Source organism: Vitis riparia, chromosome 10, assembly GCF_004353265.1.
Source record: "Vitis riparia cultivar Riparia Gloire de Montpellier isolate 1030 chromosome 10, EGFV_Vit.rip_1.0, whole genome shotgun sequence".
NCBI lineage: Eukaryota > Viridiplantae > Streptophyta > Magnoliopsida > Vitales > Vitaceae > Vitis > Vitis riparia.
In genome coordinates, this window is record NC_048440.1 from 6,544,452 (window position 1) to 6,551,284 (window position 6,833).

The following is a 6,833-nucleotide window of genomic DNA, read 5'->3' on the forward strand; positions in this document are numbered from 1 at the left end:
GTCAGATTGATAGCAAAGAGTATTAGGTTTTTTATGAGGATTCTGGGGTGATTGCTTTTACCTCCCTTTTTTCGTTTGAGTCCTCGGGCTTTTATCGTGTCTGAAGCCCTATCATATTGGAGATGTGGAGGTTCCTTGACCTTCGCAGTCATGATGGTTGCTCAGAGGGTGACAGAGCAATCATTATCCTTTAGGCAGTTGATAAAGATTGCTGGTGGGACGACTTGTCGTTTCACTTGTCCTTTCATTTTGTAGGCGGCGCAGGGCAGGGCGTAGTAGGTTACCTGAAAAGACCTAGGGACATCTTGTCGAGCGTCCTTTTGGCGAGATGCGTAATGATTGCCCGCGAAATATGGTTAGGGGTCCTGCTTGGGACGAAAATTACTGTGTTCGGACTGGACGTCCTAACAGAGGGCAAAGGGTGCCACGTGTCTAACAGAAGGGTGCCTCATGAGGCTAAGGGAATCTGTCACGTGCTCGCTTAGGGGAGGTCTCTACAAGAAGTCCACATGGATTTCTTCTTCTATGGCTTGAAGAATTGGGGGAAAATGAACGGATGAGCTATGGGGATTCAAGAGAGCATTAGAAGTAGAGAGATACTCTTTTTAGTTTCTAGAATTCTGGATTTCTTGATTTCTTGGTTTCTTTTCGGGAGACGATTTTCAAATTCAGAAGTAGGAATACACAAATATGAAAATATCGTGACAGTTGCTTGTCTCCGGTTGTCCTTATAACAAGCAGTCCAGTTGTCCTCATAAGCGGTACTCTAGTTGTCTTTGTAAGCCGTACTCCAGCTATCCTCATGAGTCATAACCAATAATCGAGCAATATAGACAAGGTTTTCTTAAAATTACCTTATCCCGTTCCAATATTGCCACGTCAACAAGACCCATTTAAGATGAACGGAAACCCAGATGATGACATGGCATGATCGGAGGTTTAGTTTTAGACCACAGTCGAACCTAAGACTTGTTTCGTGGAAAACCAGAAAACACGTTCAATCTAAAATTAATTTTTAAAAATAAAAAATATGATTTTTCCATATAGTATATTTTAAATTATTTTTTATTATTTTCACTCATTCTTTAAAAATTATTTTGAAAAATAATTATATAATAATTAAAAATAAAAAATTAGATATGAAATTATTTTTAAAAATATTTTAGATTTTAAATAAACTTTTATTTTACAAAATATCATAAAACAATTTTTTTTAAATATATATTTTTAAAAATAATTATCAAACAAAGCCAAAACCTCCTAAAAATATCCTTAAAAGATATTTCAATGTGATAGAGAAATAAACTAAAAAAAATATGAAATCCACATATTTCAATATGAAAGATTGTTATAGAAATTGATAAAATAAATCAAATTAATTACCCCTTTGTCCGATCCTATGATTCGAATTCCATGAGGTCATATTTAGTTGGTCTATTATAATATGAGATAAGATAGAGAAGTGATATTACCATATTTTATATTTCATTGGTGATAACATGAGATAAGTTATCTCATCAAATGAGATATATTATCATCCCTTCCCTCCATTATAAGTCTCATCTCCCCATCAAACATAATCATCCCATCTTTTAAGCATTAAACTGACTGTCAGTCATCCGAACCGTGGGTCATTAATCTGGCGGACGAACCAGTTTTTAAAAACCTTTGGCTGATTTTTCTTTTTCTTTTTTTTCTTTTTTTATCTCTATCCTTCTGCCTATCCCTTTCCTCTACTGCACATCACTCGAGCCTCCTTTTTTTTTTTTTTTCCCTACAACCTCACCTTTATTGGTTTTTTGGAGCCCCTACTTCAATTTTTCCTCATTTTTTTTTTTAATAAAAATGATGTCAATTTTTCCTCTTTTTTTTTTTAATAAAAATGATGTCTATTCCTCCTATAGGCTGCTAGGGCTCTTAACAACCTATGCCAAACCACTTTTCATTACACTAATTGATAAACCAGTATATATTTACTATTAGAATTCTACACCTTTTGTACCAAAATCAAATAAAAACATGGTAAGAGAATAATAATTCACTCTTTAACATATGAACTACATTTTAATAATTAATTAATATTAAAGATAGAATAAGAAAATACTTTAAGCTTAAAATCATTTATACATAATTTTAACTTCTAATAGTGTTTTAAACTTTTCTAGTTTTATGATGGATTCAATTTGATGATCCCTCTAATTTGGAAAACACTAGACTACTTTGGTTCTCAAAAGTATTAAGGAAAAAAAAAAAGTTTAAAAAAATAGTTTTCTTATGTTTAGTTTGATCATAAAAAATTTTAAGAAAAATTATATATAATTAAAATTAGTTAGAAATTTATATATTTTAAAATTATTTAATTTTATATAATAGAGAAAATTAATTGAAATAAGTTGAAAGAAACATATAAAAATATTTTATTCTTTTGATATGTTTTTTATTTTGTCCTATTTATTCATGCTCATTCAAAACAGAAGAGGAAAATATTAGAAAAACAAACACATGAAATACAAAGGTTGACCAAAGCCTCAATGACTGGTTTATGCCTTCAGCCATTGAATGAAACGCTGGAGATTATTATAGGAGGAGCCACCTTCTCTCACGCAATTCATGGCCGATTCCTTGAGATTTGAAGCCCTTATCCTAAAATTTTCGTCACCAAGCAGCTGCTCCACCTTATGTTTAATTTCCTCACGCGTGATGATCCCCCTCGCGTCTGGATTAAACCCCAATGCAACCTTCCAAACATCAGAAATGCATCTCTCATTAAGAAACTGGTCGACTGAGTAAGGCCAGCACAAGAAAGAGACCCCATTGCTTACACCTTCTATGGTAGAATTCCAACCACAGTGGCTTAAGAAGCAAGCAACAGAAGGATGACTCAGAACTTTCTGTTGAGGAGCCCAGCCCACAATCTTCCCCGGTTGGCTATTCTGTCTTGAAATCCCTCTGGGTAGGCAACCTTGGTACAGTCAATACTATTTGGTCTCACAACCCACAGAAATGGCATGTTGGAGAGTTCAAGTCCCAGTGCCAGTTCCTTGAACTGCTTCTCCTCAAAAATTGTCAGACTGCCAAAAGCAACATATATGACAGAGCAGGGTGGGTGTTGATCTAGCCATTTCAAACAAGTCGAATCTTCTGGCCACAAGCTTCCTTCCGAATTACCAAGCCGATTGCGTGCCAAGAGTGGGCCTACGGGTATGATCTCCGGAGCCAAGGCAAATGCTGCAGGCTCTAAATCATAAGCTGAGTTGCAAATCAGCCAGTCTGCCTTTTTCACAGCTTCGTTATTTCTCACTATAAGTTTAAACATAAGTTTCTGCATGGTTAAGTTACCATGCCGAACCCACGGGAAGTCTTTAGTATTAATGGCAGGAATATTGGTTGGCAAAAATTGAATCTCCTGGCCCTTTATTGGAGTTCCTGCATGCATTCAAATCATTAGTGGTACTCTCATCATTACCGTTCTTTTTACTAGTGGTACCTAGTTGGGTTTTTTCAATTTGATCGGTACTCTATTTCTGACTGTGCCGGAGCCAGAAAGTGGCTTGAGGGGGGCAAATCTAGTTATTAATTTCAGGAGACAAAAAGTGAATAAAAATGTATGTGTAACCTAGTTATGTGCAGCTTGGTGGTAACAAGGGTTTTTTTGACTTATTCACGAGAAGGGGTTCAAATCCCGCTATGTTAAAATATTATTTTAAAAAAGCACCGCTATTTATCAAATTTCAAACTCTAAATTTGGATCATTCCACATGGGTGAGTAAAAAATTGTAGGATCTGATGATTCTATTCTATCAGGCCACCGGAGAACTTTTTCAGAGTTAGGTGGTGTTTGTTTTTTTGGCTTTTTACTGAAAACCATTTAGTTTTAGAATTTAGGTTGTTTGTTTTTTTACTTTTTTATGACTTATTATAAACTTTTTACTAAATAGAAAAAGCCAAAATATGTGGCTTTTTCTAAATAGAAAAATAACACAATAGTTTTTTTTACTTTTTAATACTTAATAGAAATAAAATACTACAAAAACAAACAACCTAATATTTAATACTATTAAGTATTAAGGTTCTATTTAGAATTCTGTAAAAAAACAAACACCACCTTAGTGTCTCTTGTAATGGAAAAAGAAAAAACCATTTAGGGAGTTCGTGATCATAAGAGGCTCTCACCTTCATTATCTATGATTCCATCATTAATGAGCTTGGGAATGCTAAATACCAAGGGCGTGAATATGGCTGCTAAGGGACAGAAGGCAGCTCGCCGAATTCCCATCTTTGCGGCAACTTCCAGGGCACTCCCCACATCCCGATCGGCTACCACGCAAGAGACGTCATCACCAGCTCTTTTGATCATTCCAATGAGCTCCTCTAGCTTCTCGCCCATAATCCCCCAGATTGCTTCACTTAACTTCCCTGGAACAATTCTGTCGGCATCGGTCAATCCATCCGGGATCGAAACCAGACGGAATTGATCTCCTAAGTTATCCCTCTCCATCAATGCATTCACCAGCCTCTCATGAATGAACTCTGTGTTCACAAATGTGACTCTCAACCCTTGTTTGGCTAAGCATAGAGACAGCTCCATTAGAGGAAGTACATGGCCTTGCGCTGGAAGAGGTATAGCTAGAATATGTGGTTTACCCATTGTCCTTCTTTCCTTCTTTCCTTCTTTCCTTCTTTCCCTCTCTCTGGATGATTAATATTCTCATGTTCGGATTTATATACTTCTTAAAACTCAACTTCATGCGAGTGGAATCGGTTGGAGCAGGTCAACTCCCCAGAGCAGTGTTTAATAATTTAATTCTCAAAGCTGTGTATCTTATATGTATTTCGTTTTGGTAGAAGTATTTTAATGCTTGCTTATGCTTTGAAGTTTCCATCTACAGGTACAGCTGATCTTATCTGCATTTGATGAATGTTGCACTCAACCTGTTATCTAAAAAAATATTTTTATTTTTTTGAAATATTTTATTAAAAAAAAAAAGGTAATATCCATATTTCAAAAAATAACTTTTAAGAATATTATAAACATAATCTCGTTTTATTATTTTCCTTCTTAAAATTTTTATCAAAAAGTGTTTGAATTTTTATAATCTCATTTGAACATTTTTATCCTTCAACTTTTTAGGGTTAATTTCATTAACATCCCTTGATGTTTGGTCTAAATACGCACAATCACCATAGGTTTCAAATTACGTAAAATAAAATTTATATATAAAATACATTTATAAAGGTGTGTTAACTAACGAAATTTAAAACTTGTGATGGCTTAATGTATTTATACTAAAGCTCAGGGCTTTGAATAAAATTAACCATCTTCTTATCCCAAATTCCCAAACATTAGGATATGTACAATTTGCAAGTTACTTTTGATTACTTCTATTTTTGAAAAATAACAATTTTGCTAGGTTAGTACATGAGGCCTTTTATTAATTAGGTGGTTACAAATGGCATATATAGAATTTACAAAGAGCTTAAATTTCTAAGTAAACAGTTTCTATTAGAATCTTCACAAACATTTCTAAAATGGTATAAGATTGAAAGGTGACAATGACCCACAAAAAGAATTAGGATATTACATAGCAGCAGCATAGAATGCCTACAAGGCATCTAACAACACTGCAAATGACTATAAAAACACACATTTTTTTATTTTTTAAATTCATTAAAATATTAAGAAAAAAAAAATCTACAAGCCATCTTGGCATGAGAATATAGGGACCTGTTTGAGAACTATTTTTTAGACCAGTTTTCTGTTCTCTAAAACAAAAAATATAGAAAATACATTTGACAATCAAAAACTATTTTCTATTCTTAAGAATAAAAAATAGGGTGTTTTCAGATAATATATTTTAGTGTTTTTTTTTATTGTTTTCACTTATTTTCTTATGATTGTTTTAAAAAATAATTATACAAATATATAGAATGATTAAAAATAAAATATTAGATATAAAAATTATTTTTTAAAATATTAAAAATATGTTAAAAGCATTTTAGGTTTTCAAACAAACTTTTGTTTTACAAAAATTAGAAAATAATTTTTAAAAATTATTCTAAAATACTAATTTTTAAAATTATTTTCAAAAACCGTTACCAGACTTTCATAAGTGAATCTCTAATTTTATTTATTTATTCATATACACTTAAACCTTATATAATGAAAAAGATAAGCAAAAAAAAAAAAAAAAAAACCAAAAAGACAAAAAAATTTAAGCAAAGCCAAAGCTACTAGATCTTTAAAATAAAACAAAAGATGATTGGGAATTTAATATAATTTCATAATTTATAACAAAGTCATGTTTTCAAGATACAATGGTAGTTCAAATTATCAAATCGCATGGTTTGAGTATGAACTATAAAACCGTATTTTAAAAGTGAGGTTTGAATCGAGAGTAAGAAACCACATTTTGAAAATACAATTTCATTTTGAATAAAATAAATAAATAAATAAACATGTAGACCCCTCTTGTGGACCAAGGGATATTCCTTTGGACTGGGAGGAGCTGGCAGTATGTTGTTGGAGTGGGGGGACGACTTCCATAAGAGCGGGTTGCATGGGATGTGTGTCAAAGGATGCTACCACCTTGCCATGATGGTGGTTGAGAATGGAGACCCTTTTTCTGAACGGTGAGCAGTAAAACGGATAGAAGCTTAGAGAAGAAGAAAACATGGGGATATATGAGTGAGAGATGAGGGAAAAAGGAGAGCTAGAGAGGATAGGCGAGCTTTCTAATATTCAGGGGTTTGAGTGAGATCCATCCCCTTCACTTCACCCTTTTGTCTTTGTCTTATGGTGACCTATTCCAAGTTTGCTACCCTCTTTGCATTAT

The 6,833-nt window shown here is 33.3% G+C and overlaps 1 pseudogene; it reads right to left on the reverse strand.

Annotated features, from left to right (window-relative positions):
• Positions 1-2,464: 2,464 nt before the first annotated feature.
• LOC117924176 lies at positions 2,465-4,648 on the reverse strand (annotated as a pseudogene).
• Between the last annotated feature and the right edge of the window lie 2,185 nt (positions 4,649-6,833).